Here is a 15,227-nt window from a genome sequence, read left to right as displayed (position 1 = left end):
TAGGTGGGCTATGGCTCCTGCCAGAACTACTGTGGGAACCAAGAGACTCCACAAAAGGGGAAAGTTTCTTTGACAAAGCACACAAAATTCAAATATTTTTACTATTTTTCTCCTTTTCTCTCAATTGTATATTTTGTCACCACATGCTGCAGGTGTCCTATGAAACAGCTCTCTACAAGTGTTTCCTCTTATGGCTCAATCTGCCCATTATAAATTCATTATCCAGGTTATTGTTTTAACTTTATGGCTCAATCTGCCCATTATAAATTCATTATCCAGGTTATTGTTTTAACTTTATTGCTCAATCTGCCCATTATAAATTCATTATCCAGGTTATTGTTTTAACTTTATGGCTCAATCTGCCCATTATAAATTCATTATCCAGGTTATTGTTTTGACTTTATGGCTCAATCTGCCCATTATAAATTAATTATCCAGGTTATTGTTTTGAGTCTATGGCTCAATCTGCCCATTATAAATTCATTATCCAGGTTATTGTTTAGACTTTATGGCTCAATCTGCCCAGTATAAATTCATTACCCAGGTTATTGTTTTGACTTTGTGGCTCAATCTGCCCATTATAAATTCATTATCCAGGTTATTGTTTTGACTTTATGGCTCAATCTGCCCATTATAAATTCATTATCCAGGTTATTGTTTTGACTTTATGGCTCAATCTGCCCATTTTAAATTACTAATCCAGGTTATTGTTTTGACTTTATGGCTCAATCTGCCCATTATAAATTCATTATGCAGGTTATTGTTTTGACTTTATGGCTCAATCTGCCCATTATAAATTCATTATGCAGGTTATTGTTTTGACTTTATGGCTCAATCTGCCCATTTTAAACTACTAATCAAGATTATTTTTTTGACTTTATGGCTCAATCTTCCCATTATAAATTCATTATCCAGGTTATTGTTTTGACTTTATGGCTCAATCTGTCCATTTTAAATTCATTATCCAGGTTATTGTTTTGACTTTATGGCTCAATCTGCCCATTATAAATTCATTATCCAGGTTATTGTTTTGACTTTATGGCTCAATCTGCCCATTTTAAATTACTAATCCAGGTTATTGTTTTGACTTTATGGCTCAATCTGCCCATTATAAATTCATTATCCAGGTTATTGTTTTGACTTTATGGCTCAATCTGCCCATTTTAAATTACTAATCAAGGTTTTTTTTTTACTTTATGGCTCAATCTGCCCATTATAAATTCATTATCCAGGTTATTGTTTTGACTTTATGGCTCAATCTGCCCATTTTAAATTACTAATCCAGGTTATTGTTTTGACTTTATGGCTCAATCTGCCCGTTATAAATTCATTATCCAGTTTATTGTTTTGACTTTATGGCTCAATCTGCCCGTTATAAATTCATTATCCAGGTTATTGTTTTGACTTTATGGCTCAATCTGCCCATTTTAAATTACTAATCCAGGTTATTGTTTTGACTTTATGGCTCAATCTGCCCATTATAAATTCATTCTCCAGGTTATTGTTTTGACTTTTTGGCTCAATCTGCCCATTCTAAATTCATTATCCAGGTTATTGTTTTGACCTTATGGCTCAATCTGCCCATTTTAAATTACTCATGCAGGTTATTGCTTTGTCCTTAAGGCTCAATCTGCCCATTTTAAATGAATCAGCTAGGTTATTAGTTTGAAGTAACTTAGCACATGCAGTAGGTGAAACAAAGATAAGATGTCCCCTCCTTCTGGATCAAAGTCCCTGTATCCTCTACACACACACACACACACACACACACACACACACACACACACACACACACACACACACACACACACACACACACACACACACACACACACACACACACACACACACACACACACACACACACACACACACACACACACACACACACACACACACAGGCGCCAGTGTGGATGGCTGCCTTTTTACGGGCTCTTAACCAATTGTGTTGTTCTGTTTGGGTTTGTTTGCGTTGGTTGTAACTTTTTTTTGTACATCGTCTCTTTTGACAGAAAATAACTTCTGGACATCAGAACAGCAATTATTCACCTTGTACTGGACAAATACTTTTTCTTTAACGTATCTGAGGAGAAATATTTACGGCTCCTCCCAGACCATGCTCAAATCCCCATCATTTGTATGAAGAGGAGAAAGCGATACAGGGGGGGCAGATCCGGGGGCTTGGTGAGAATGTGTCAGTGAGTGGATAATCCACCTTTACCGTAGTTCATACTGGCGAACGTGCAATCACTAGAGAATACATCAAATGAGCTCCGTTCAAAACGATCATACCAACGGGACATTAAAAACTGTAATATCTTATGTCTCAACGGGTAATGCTGAACGACGACGTGGATAATATACAGTTGGCTGGATTTTCTGTCCATCTGCAAGACAGAACAGCAACGTCCGGTAAAATGAGGGGTGGTGGTCTGTGTCTGTGTCAATAACAGCTTGTGCTACTCAGAGCTTGCGCTGACCAACTGGCAAGTGTCTTCACTGACATGTTCAGCCTCTCACTGACTGAGTCTGTAATGCCTAAATGTTTCAAGCTCACCACCATAGTCCCTGTTCCCAAGAATGCCAAGTTAACCTGCCTAAATGACGACCGCCCCACAGCACAGACATCTGGAGTGCTTTGAAAGGCTGGTCATGGCTAGCATCAATACCATCATCCCAGAAACCCTAGACCCACTTTAATTCACATAATGCCCAAACAGTTCCACAGATTATGCAATCTCCATTGCACTCCACACTGCCCTTTCCCTCCTGGAGAAAAGGAACATCTACATGAGAATGCTGTTCATTGACTACAGCTCAACGTTCAACACCATTGTTCCCTCAAAGCTCATCACTAAGTCCCTTCCTGTACTGCCTGTTCACCCATGACTGCGTGTTCATACACAACTTTAACACCATCATTAAGTTTGCCGTTGACACAAAGGTGGTAGGCCTGATCACTGACAATGATGAGACAGCCGATAGGGAGGAGATCAGAGACCTGGCAGTGTGGTGCCTGGAAAACAACCTCTCCCACAACGTGAGCAAGACAAAAGTGCTGATCGAGGACTACAGAAAAAGGGGTGGCAAGCTTCTACCCCCAAGTCATAAGACTGCTGAACAGGTAATCAAATGGCCACCCAGACTATTTGCATTGACCCCCTTTTTTTAAAGATGCTGCTACTCACTGTTTATTGTCTATGTATAGTCACTTTACCCCTACCTACATGTACATATTACCTCAATTACCTCAACTAACCTGTATCCCTGCACATTGACTCGGTACCGGTACCCCATTTATATAGCTTAGTTATTATTTTATTGTGTTAATTTGTTACATGAAGAAAGAAATTGCAAATGTTTTCTTAAAAAAAAATCTGCATATTTATTTTTTATTTAACTAGGCAAGTCAGTTAAGAACAAATTCTTACTTTCAATGACGGCCTAGGAACAGTGGGTTAACTGCCTGTTTAGGGGCAGAATGACAGATTTGTACCTTGTCAGCTCAGGGGTTTGAACTTGCAACCTTCTGGTCACTAGTCCAACACTCTAACCACTAGGCAACCCTGCCGCACAATAGGGCTTGGTTAAGGGCTTGTAAGTAAGCATTTCATGGTAAGGATGTATTCGGTGCATGTGACGAATAACAATTGATTTGATTTAACACACACACAGCCCATTTCTGATGACAAAACATAACAGAGGGCACACAAGAAAGTAATCATATATCCCAGGGTAGTGGTACCACCAGCAAAGCATTGTGTCCAGGCACCGTCTATAGCTGCTGGAAGATGTTTTACCTTACCTGAAAACAAACTTTTATATTAAGAGGACAGACGTTTTGCTGTGTCTGACATGAAGTAATATATATATATATAAGTAATATATGTATTTAATTGGAAAAGTGATTAAACCAACAGTGCCACATTTTGTTTTTACAGCTACTAGACAGAGTGGTGGATCTGACTGTGGGACCTTCAGAATGACCCAATTTGCACACGCATACAGAACCTATTGTATCTACCAGGACTTATTTTAATATATTGTGTGTTTTAGTGCAAAGGATGTATTCTGTTTGATTAAATATATTATTTATTAGACTATGCTGAGAAAAACAAAATCACTTGAAGGTGTTATGATGCTTTACTGGCTCTGGGCATAATATCAAATCAAATCAATTTGTATTTGTCACATGCGCCAAATACAACAGACCTTAAAGTGAAATGCTTACTTACAAGCCCTTAAACAACAATGCAGTTTTAAGAAAAATAGCTAGAAAATAAATAAATAAAAATAACAAACAATTAAAGAGCAACAGTAAAATAACAATAGCGAGGCTATATACAGGGGGTACTAGTACATAGTCAATGTGCGGGGGTACCGGTTAGTTGAGGTAATTGAGGTAATATGTACATGTAGTTACAATTATTAAAGTGATTATGCATAGACAATAACAGAGACCAGAAGCAGCGTAAAATATGGGTGGGCAATGCAAATAGTCTGGGTAGACATTTGATTAGATGTTCAGAAGTCTAATGGCTTGGGGTAGAAGCTGTTTTAGAACCCTCTTGGTCCTAGACTTGGCGCTCCAGTACCGCTTGCCGTGCGGTAGCAGAGAGAACAGTCTATGACTAGGGTGGCTGGAGGCTTTGACAATTTTCGGGCTTTCCTCTGACACCTCCTGGGATAGGGGTCCTGTATGGCAAGAGGCTTAGCCTCGGTAATGTACTGGGCCGTACTCACTAACCTCTGTAGTGCCTTGCGGTTGGAGGCCGAGCAATTGCCATACCAGGCAGTGATGCAACCTGTCAGGACGCTCTCGATGGTGCAGCTGTAGAACCTTTTGAGGATCTGAGGACCCATGCCAAATCTTTTCAGTCTCCTGAAGGGGAATAGGTTTTGTTGTGCCCTCTTCACGCCTGTCTTGATGTCCTTGGACCTTGTTAGTTTGTTGGTGATGTGGACACCAAGGAACTTGAAGCTCTCAACCTGCTCCACTACAGCCCCGTTGATGAGAATGGGGGCGTACTCGGTCAACCTTTTCCACAATCATCTCCGTTGTCTTGATCACGTTGACCACGTTGAGGGAGAGGTTGTTGTCCTTGCACCACGTGGTCAGTTGACCTGATGTGATGATGATCAAAATACATTCTTTTCTAAGTTAAAAAAGAAAATCCTTTTTCTGGTCGCCTGCTTTCTGTAATATGGCAATGATTATGCCTTCAACTGAAATGTGTCTTCCGCATTTAACCCAACCCCTCTGAATCAGAGAGGTGCCAGGTGGCTGCCTTATTGACATACATCTGGCGCCTGGGGAAAGGCCTTGCTCAGTTGTAGAATGACAGATTTTTTTTGGTATTAGGTATTAGTTATTCTCCTCTTTTGTACTGTAGGCATGGAATTATAATAATGTTGTTGCTAGCAGTATTCATAAGAACCTTGAAATAAAATACTTTTTTTCCCTTTTATGTACATTTTTTTCCTAGATATTTTCACGGACCTGATACTTGATACACATATATTCCTTTGTGACAGTCAGGAAATTGTGTACTGGCCCTTTAAACCGCGACATGGGATGGGAGGGTGGTGAGCGCAGAGGAAGTAGTGGAAAGGACTGTGCCACAGATTATCCATTATATTGGCAAGATTCTCTAGTGTCCGCTCTAATAATGGAAAGAAATGTCTTCAAAAGTGCAAGGCGGTCTGGCGGAGGCAAGATCAGGTGGGACTATTTTAGCCAATGAGAGGTCAGTTACGCGTGTGAACAACGGGCACTACGAAAAAAGTTGTTTTTTTTCTCAAAGTTGCCGGGATGTTACGTTTCCTACTTATATCAGTACACTCGTAACAACCTAACCATTGCGAAACGTATATTATATTAAATAAGCCACACTGAGCAAATAAACTATTATATTTGTGTTGACCAAATTCGAAACACACGTTAACCTCCATACTAAAACTCTAGGATTGGTGAGCGAGAAAAAACGCCACCTCCCGGAGAAAAAATATTTTGGGAGAAGTTATCCTTATCCCTCTCGCTTCGCCTCTTTCTCTCTGACTGTTCAGTGTTTTGTGCGCCACAGCACTGCAAACTTGACGGACGTAGGCTTCATTGGGACTGTGGACCGATATCATAGCCTACCTTATTGTTGGACTCGTGGGAAATTCATAACACTTTGGAGATTAAGTAGTCTGATTCAAAAACGATTTTAGCAATATCGTATTCTGTAAAAGGACGGTATCCTTTGTCCTTTAAAATCGGCTGTGTATTTAGGCTAATCCTGCTCTGTTCGGAACTCAATTTTGAAATTCAACTTTCTCTTATTCAATTTCCCAGTCTGGACTACCAGAAATCAAGGTAACATTTTGGACATATTTGTAATTGTGTGATTGGAACTGCTGAGTATTGGCTTGATTACATTTGTCTTGATTACATTTAATATATATATATATATATATGAGAGAGAGAGAATTGTTATTGACGCTTAAACATATTTCATACAACGTTCAAATACCTTTGAATCGGGGAACAACATTAGTAGAAGGAAAAATAAGAATTTACATCTCATTTAAATATAAAATATGTTTGTGGAACAATCTCAGCGCCTTGCACTCTTCGTGTAGGGGCAGTTAGTTGGCTGGTTCCTCAATAAAAGGAGAGCGCAGTCTATTGTTAACTCACCATACAGCCTAGTCTTCCCATTTTTGTTTATCGTGTCTGTAACTCAACCCACCGCCGATGAAGATATATTCATTGTGTTTAAAACGGTCTTATCAACTGGGTTAGTTTTGAGAAAACTCCCATCATTACAACAATTGAACATCACCTTAGGTGATCTGCCTGTCTGAAAGTTGTTGCCTGCCACTTTAAATCAATGACCCACAGGGTTAATGTATTGCTCAGGCTCATCTTAGTTACTTCTATTGTAGCGTGTACTGGCTGCATTCATTGAAGCTGAAAATATGTGACTAGTGAAAAGTTATTGTTGTAAGTTCTGCCATCCCGAGCCAGAGCGATGAAATTTGAGGGACTTTCCTCCTTTTTGATTCATATTTTTTTAATGGACTTTAATTGAGCATAAAATATGCTTAAATACAATAATTATTTGCGATTATGAAGTGGTTTACTGGGGGTAAACTAGTATAATAACTAGTTCCCTAAAGCAGTAGATAGAATGTCCTGTAGGACTTAGAAATGGCAGATGGGGTGTATTGCATCAGTGCTCCAATAGGAAGACAGGTTATTTTAACATTACTCACATGGGAAAACCTTGAGCATCATCATCCATCCCATGGCATTTTAGCATGATTAGAAGTTTACCGAAGCCAACAAACTAGCCTGGAGTTATTCTGTCTGACAGTACTGAGTTGATGCTTGTGTTTACTATTAAACACTTTCCCAGATGATCTTTTCCCCCCTCTCTCTCTTCCTCCCTCTCTCCTTCTCCCTTTCTCTTCCCCCCCTCTCCCTTTCTCTTCCCCCCTCTCCCTTTCTCTTCCCCCCCTCTCCCTTTCTCTTCCCCCTCTCCCTTTCTCTCCCCCCTCTCCCTTTCTCTTCCCCCCCCCTCTCCATTTCTCTTCCCCCTCTCCCTTTCTATTCCCCCCCTCCCTTTCTCTTCCCCCCTCTCCCTTTCTCTTCCCCCCCTCTCCCTTTCTCTTCCCCCTCTCCCTTTCTCTTCCCCCTCTCCCTTTCTCTCCCCCTCTCCCTTTCTCTTCCCCCTCTCCCTTTCTCTTCCCCCTCTCCCTTTCTCTTCCCCCCTCTCCCTTTCTCTCCCCCTCTCCCTTTCTCTTCCCCCTCTCCCTTTCTCTTCCCCCTCTCCCTTTCTCTCCCCCCCTCCCTTTCTCTTCCCCCTCTCCCTTTCTCTTCCCCCTCTCCCTTTCTCTTCCCCCCCTCTCCCTTTCTCTTCCCCCTCTCCCTTTCTCTTCCCCCTCTCCCTTTCTCTTCCCCCTCTCCCTTTCTCTTCCCCCTCCCTTTCTCTTCCCCCTCTCCCTTTCCTTCTCTCCCTTTCTCTTCCCCCTCTCCCTTTCTCTTCCCCCCTCTCCCTTTCTCTTCCCCCCCCCTCTCCCTTTCTCTTCCCCCTCTCCCTTTCTCTTCCCTCTCTCCCTTTCTCTTTCCCCCTCTCCCTTTCTCTATCCCCCTCTCCCTTTCTCTATCCTCCCTTTCTCTTCCCCCTCTCCCTTTATCTTCCTCTCCCTTTCTCTTCTCTCCTTTCTCTTCCCCCTCTCTCTTTCCCCCATCTCCTCCCCTCTCTTTTTTATCCCCCTCTCTCTTTCTCTCTTCCCTCCCATCTCTCGCTTCCCCTCTCTCTCTCTCTTCCCCTCTTTCTGTCTCTCTATCCCCCTCTTTCTCTATCCCACCCCCTTCCCTCATCTCTCTCACTCTCTCTCACCCCCTTCCTCCCCTTTCCTTGCCAAATTGTCTATTTTCCAGTTCATTACCTCTGTGCCCTGAGCCTGTTATCATATTTGGCACGCCACTCGTTCCTCAGTAGATGGGTGTCACTGTATCGCATCATCCGAGTGATTTTGATTGGACCTGATGGATAATTACAGGACATGGTATTGTGTTGCATCTAGGCAATTGAGTCATCATGTGTAGGCCAAGTACTGTAAACAGCATCAACCACTAGTAAAGGCCCTAACTTCTGCTAGGGTTTCCATTTATTTTGTCAATACTTTTCTCAAAGTTCAGTGATTATACCCCCCTTCTTATAGCAACTGTTATTCTAAACAAAATTATTGAGACATGGTGACATGAGCTTGGCTTTGTGTTGGGTTGCACTGCAGAGCAGACAGCCTCTGACCTTTGCCCTCAGATGTTGGGACTCTGATTGTACTTTAATTGAAGCTGTGTGATTGGTGGTGACTGCTGCCTGGGTGTTGTGAAGGCAGAGCCTCCTGCTGGCTACCTGCCCAGTTCTGCTCTGCACTACTCTGAGGTCATGATCTCCCTACAGTCTGCAGCATTGGAGGGAGGGTGTATTCAGACACATTGACGAGAGGCTGCTTCTTGTAAAAACAGCTGACTTCAGGCGTATTTCACAGTCAGATCGTGTCGAATTTCTAGAGGTGCCGAAAAAATTCCCCAGCAATTCAACAGGGAGTTCAGTTAAAGTGACAAGTCCTCAGGATGATTTCTAGGGCTGTACGCCCATAATCATTAGCTGCCTCATATGCCCAATTTGACTGAAGGTTTCCTACTTGTGTGGACCATGTAGTGTTCTTGTGTGGACCATGTAGTGTTCTTGTGTGGACCATGTAGTGTTCTTGTGTGGACCATGTGTAGATCTGCCTGTTCCCCTCTAAACCAGGCAGGAAATGCAAATGTAAATTGTTTGAGTATGCTGCAGTTCCTTCCTTCCTTCCTTCCTTCCTTCCTTCCTTCCTTCCTTCCTTCCTTCCTTCCTTCCTTCCTTCCTTCACTCACCCACTCACCCACCCACCCACTCACCCACCCACGTAACTGCCTATGGGAGACTGGGTATGAATAGAGGAAGACTTGCCATTTTGGGCTTGAAGGGTCCACTTACTTTGTCCACAGACTTTGCTGCACATCAGAACCAATAGGTCTGACCTCTCTGCCTGGGGCTCACAATGCAATGTAGACCCATAAGTCTCATAATCACCAATATGATTTTAATGGCCATTCAATCTTTTAACAATACATTTTAATTATGCTATTTTTCATTAAGTATTTTGGATAACGTAATGAATGAAGTATTATCTCAAGGGTGTTAGCTCAATCAGTCCTCACGTGATGCAAGCCTTTGACCCCCAGGTGAACATTCAACCCAGTGACCTTTATGGCCACGCAGAACTCAAGACCCATAGATCTAGAGATATTTTTATACACACGTTGGCTGGATTGGGTGTCAGTGGGTGATGAGGTCTAAACTCTCTTCGGTAATTCAATATGAATTATTCAAAGTTTTTAAACTGTTGAAACCTTGTGTTACTTGAGTAGCCAGTTTCGGTTATCGGCCCCTCAAATATAAATCTGGACCTTGAAGTCAGTTCCACTGCTTTTTTATATTCTTCCCCTCTAATCAATGACTGATTTAGACCTGGGACACCAGGTGCGTGCATCTTAATGATCAGGTAGAACAAAAACCCAGCCATACTCAGGAGGACCTCCTTGGGGAAGTGTTGAATAGCCCTGCTGTATCCCTTAGTGTGTGTGTGCACATTCTTGTGGTTGATAGCAGGTTACTCGTCTTGGTTATTTTCCCTCCTGTTGATCTTGGATAGTACTGGAGTCCCAGAGAAGGGATATTGTGTCTGGCAAAATTACAGGAACTACCTTTCTCCTGAACAGGAAGCAGATGCCTTTTCAGTTAGACACGTCTTGCTGAGGACATGAACTCATCCAAACCCTTTTCAACATGGAAATAAGAATCTGTTGAACTTGTAAATTGACGCCTTTATACTTTCTTGAGGTTTGAACTTTTCCTGTTGAACTTTGTTTTTTAGGCCTTAGCTGACTTCACCTGCTAGAATTTGAGTGTTTCAAATGTTTCTGAAGTGGCCTGGACCCTGTTAGCTGATATTGTAGCTACCTAACTCTGGACCCTGTTAGCTGATATTGTAGCTACCTAACTCTGGACCCTGTTAGCTGATATTGTAGCTACCTAACTCTGGACCCTGTTAGCTGATATTGTAGCTACCTAACTCTGGACCCTGTTAGCTGATATTGTAGCTACCTAACTCTGGACCCTGTTAGCTGATATTGTAGCTACCTAACTCTGGACCCTGTTAGCTGATATTGTAGCTACCTAACTCTGGACCCTGTTAGCTGATATTGTAGCTACCTAACTCTGGACCCTGTTAGCTGATATTGTAGCTACCTAACTCTGGACCCTGTTAGCTGATATTGTAGCTACCTAACTCTGGACCCTGTTAGCTGATATTGTAGCTACCTAACTCTGGACCCTGTTAGCTGATATTGTAGCTACCTAACTCTGGACCCTGTTAGCTGATATTGTAGCTACCTAACTCTGGACCCTGTTAGCTGATATTGTAGCTACCTAACTCTGGACCCTGTTAGCTGATATTGTAGCTACCTAACTCTGGACCCTGTTAGCTGATATTGTAGCTACCTAACTCTGGACCCTGTTAGCTGATATTGTAGCTACCTAACTCTGGACCCTGTTAGCTGATATTGTAGCTACCTAACTCTGGACCCTGTTAGCTGATATTGTAGCTACCTAACTCTGAAAGGCGTCTGCATTTCAGCTCTTGTCGTCGCTAGGTTGTAATCCTATGAGCGTCCTCTGAGCTACCTACAGGGTTCTCCTGTTGATCTGTAACCCTAGTGGAGTGGGTTACAACCCCATCAAATGGCTTGGGCCATGCCTTAAAGGACAGCGTTTAGCCAGGGATAAGTAGGCTGATACTCCGTAAAAGCTAGTTCTTGCTTTGTTGAGATGCATCTGATACTGTACTGTGCATTACAAAAACACCCCTGTGTTGGTTACTTTCCATACAATTTGACAAATGCAGAGATGAATAACTGGTTTGGCTGTCAATTTTTGTATTTTTTATTTAAATAGACAAGTCAGTTAAGAACAAAGTCTTATTTCCAATGTCGGCCTACCCCAGCGATGCTGGGCCAATTGTGCACCACCCTATGGGACTCCCAATCTCAGCCGGTTGTGATACAGCCTGGACTCGAACCAAGGTCTGTAGTGACGCCCTAGACAGCTCTGCCACTCGGGAGCCTTGTGAACGTATGCATCTGTGGTTCAACAACACTCCAGGCTGATATGTTCAGCTTCTGCTTGACAAGATGGATGTCTTCTACTGGTTGTACTGTAGCATAGGGTTGGGCCGATTTTATAGAATTCAGTTGAATATTGTGATATTTGACATTGATGATATATCGTGAAGTGTGAGACTGAACTCTATTTAAACTCTACGAATCCAAACTGTGCAGTTTTATCAAGTCTAATTTAATTATCTAAGCCTTTTTTTCTCTCCATACTACGATTATTTAATGAGAATGCAACTGATATATTAAATAAAAACAAAAATGGCACAGTCTAGGATGATCTAGTCAGTACCAGAGCAAAACGATTATAATGGATATCACAATATTTGGAGTAGCATATTGTAAAAGAGGTCTCCTCAAAAATCGCCCAACCCCACTGAAGCACTTACAATCTTGTATCATTTTGTACAAATAGCTTCTACAGTACAGTTTTTACCCAGAAGCCTGGGTTTAAATGACAAGTGTTTAGAGACTAACGTTTAGACAATGGACGTGGAGAAGTACCTAATTAGCATGTCTGAACTCAAAAGAAATGACTAGAACTCATGTCATTTTCTCATTGTGAGTCACATTCCCAATATACAATCTGAGGTCATCTTCAGTCGCTTTTCTCTTCAACCAAATCGAACAATGTTTTAGGGGAGTGTTTTTGTTTACAATATGTAAATTAGGTTGCAGTGTTTACACTTCATAGATACTGGATTGCGAGTTAAATTGTCTCTCCTCCTGTCTGATTGTCCCTCTTCTGCTTTGATAAAGGTTTCAATGCAGACATGATTAACCATTAACCCTGATTGCATTAATTCCCTTCACCTCTGGCTCTGACACACCACCACTGCTTTGACTGGCCAAGTAGTTGGGCAATACTGTAGACTCACTAGAGGAGTCCTATGTATTCAAAACACATTGTGCTGAGTGATGTGCAGCTGGTCTGTCAGAAAGAGAAATGCTCTGGCCTGTGCACAGTTCAGTGGTTCTCCATTGTTCTCTCCCTCCGTTCTGTATCTCTCAAGCCTACGGCCACTGGGGAGAGATGACGACATTCCTTCTTTGTCTTTTCAGTGGCCTCCTCTGTGTTAACCTTGGCTACTCCATTAGAGGGCCGAACCATCCTGTGCCTCCTAGACCACTGGTCTGGTCTATAGAAGTAACATAATACCCTGAGAGTCATACCTCTAATAGTCCTTTGTCTGTCAGCAGTATCCTGGCCATGCAGTCCTTTTTACTCCGGGTGAGTAGAGGGTGTTCTGGACTGGCCTGTCTACTGGGTCAGTTCTCAGGAGATGGCCCAGCGCGCTGTGTGTGTGAAACCCTTTTAGGGTTTGGCTTCCGTCTCCCTGAAACACTGAAAGCACTGCTTTGTTTCTTGTTGATCTGGGTCCAATGTGATATGTGGCGTTGTTGGTTCTTCAGTTCTGCTGGCTTTGTGCTAGTCTAAGTCTATAGGGACAGACTGGATGTGTGTGTACGTGTGAACCGTGAGAGAAAGTGTGTGTTTACATTTTAGTCTGACTGATGAATCTACAATCATCTACAAACACAATGCCTTCTGAAAGTATATTCACACCCCTTTTTCCACATTGTGTTGTGTTACAGTATGAATTTTAAATTATTTTGTGTCTCTGGCCTGAACACAATACCCCATAATGTCAAAGTGGAATTATGTTAATTTGAAATGTTTTCCAAATGGAAAAATGAAAAGCTGAAATGTATTTAGTCAATCAGTATTAAATCCCTTTGTTATGGCAAGCCCAAATAAGTCCAGCAGTAAAAATGTGTTTAACAAGTCACATCATAAGTTGCATGGACTCACTCCGTGTGCTTTTTGAATTGGTATTGGTGTTTATTAGGATCCCCATTAGCCGCTGCAAAAGCATCAGCTACTCCTCCTGGGGTCCACATGAAACATGTCATAATACAAAGTACTGAACATTATCAGTCAATGACTGAAATACATCCATTTAAAATGTCTCACACAGCCTACATATCAGTACATACACACAATATCTAGGTCTAATACATAGTATAGTGCAAATGACAATACAATATATATAATACAAGTCACCTTTGTGCAATAAGGTGTTATTTTATCAGTTTTTAAAAAATCTGGTTGTATTGCTAGCTTGAGTTACCTGGGTTGGCAGAGTTCCATGTAGTCATGGTTCTATTTTAATACTGTGCTTCCTAGCCTCTGACCTGGAGACTGTGAAGAGACCTCTGGTTGCATGTCTTGTGTTGTACTGATGAGTGTCTGAACTGTGTGCCATCTGCTTGAACAGACAGTTCAGTACTGTACATTCAACACACTCTCACAAAGACCAATAGTGATGCAGTCGATCTCTCCTCAACTTTGAGCCATGAGGGACTGACATGCATGTTACTGACACTTTCCTTCTGTGTACATCTAAGTGTGATATGTGCTGCTTTGTTTGGGATCAACTGCAATTTACCTATATCCTTCTTTTCCTGCACATGACCACACAGCTGGGCAGTAGACCAGTGGTGACAAAACTAGGGCCTGTAGGACCTGTCTGGTCGACTGTGTCAAGAAGGCAGAGCAACAACCTATCATGGACAGACCTATTTCCATTTTAGCAATGATTGAGTCTGTTTTAACTTTGACAGCTTGCTATAGATCTAAACCAGGTTTACCATTGAGTGAGTGATTTGTCCCAGAGGAAGGAAACAGCTCAGGGATTTCATCATGAGGCCAATGGTTACAGAGTTTAATGGTTGTTATGGGAGGAAACTGAGAATGGATCAACAACATTGGAGTTACTCCACAATACTAACTTAAATGACATAGTGAAAAGAAGGAAGCCTTGACAGAATAAAAATATTCCAAAACATGCATCATGTTTGCAATAAGGCATTAAAGTAAAACTGCAAAAAATGTGGCAAGGGAATTAACTTTATGTCCTGAATACAAAGCGATATGTTTGGGGCAAGTCCAACACAATGTTACGCTTGTCATCGGCAAGGAATAGGGAGTTTTTTTAGGACAAAAAGTAACAGAATAGTGCTTAGCACAGGCAAAATCCTAGAGGAAAACCTGGTTCATTCTGCTTTCCAACAGACACTGGTAGACAAATTCACCTTTCAGCAGGACAATAACCTAAAACACAAGGCCAACTATACACTGGAGTTACTTACCAAGGCGATATTGAATGTTCCTGAGTGGCCTAGTTACAGTTTTGACTTCAATTGGCTTGATAATCTATGGCAAGACTTAAAAATGGCTGTCTAGCAATGGTCAACAACCAACTTGATAGAGCTTGAAGACTTTTTTTAAAGAAAAATGTGCAAATATTGTACAATCCAGGTGTGCAAAGTTCTGAGACGTACCCAGAAAAACTCACAGCTGTAATCGCTGCCAAAGGTGATTCTAACATGTATTAACACAGGGGATTGAATACTTATGTAATCAAGATATATTAGTGTTTTATTTTTCATATATATT

The 15,227-nt window shown here is 41.7% G+C and overlaps 1 protein-coding gene across 2 annotated transcripts in view; it reads left to right on the top strand.

Annotated features, from left to right (window-relative positions):
- Positions 1-5,604: 5,604 nt before the first annotated feature.
- Positions 5,605-15,227, top strand: part of LOC135511924 (cdc42 effector protein 4-like) — a 45,992-nt gene continuing 36,369 nt past the window's right edge. Inside the window, exon 1 of one of the 2 annotated variants that reach the window (XM_064933446.1) lies at positions 5,605-5,747. The gene's annotated coding sequence lies outside the window, so the exon portion shown is untranslated. Of the gene's footprint in view, positions 5,748-6,006; positions 6,359-15,227 lie in introns of those variants that run through there. The other variant, XM_064933444.1, reaches the window with a different exon arrangement.

Source organism: Oncorhynchus masou, chromosome 24 (genome assembly GCF_036934945.1).
Source record: "Oncorhynchus masou masou isolate Uvic2021 chromosome 24, UVic_Omas_1.1, whole genome shotgun sequence".
In the NCBI taxonomy this organism is placed as follows: domain Eukaryota; kingdom Metazoa; phylum Chordata; class Actinopteri; order Salmoniformes; family Salmonidae; genus Oncorhynchus; species Oncorhynchus masou.
This window is presented reverse-complemented; position numbering and strand designations above follow the sequence as displayed.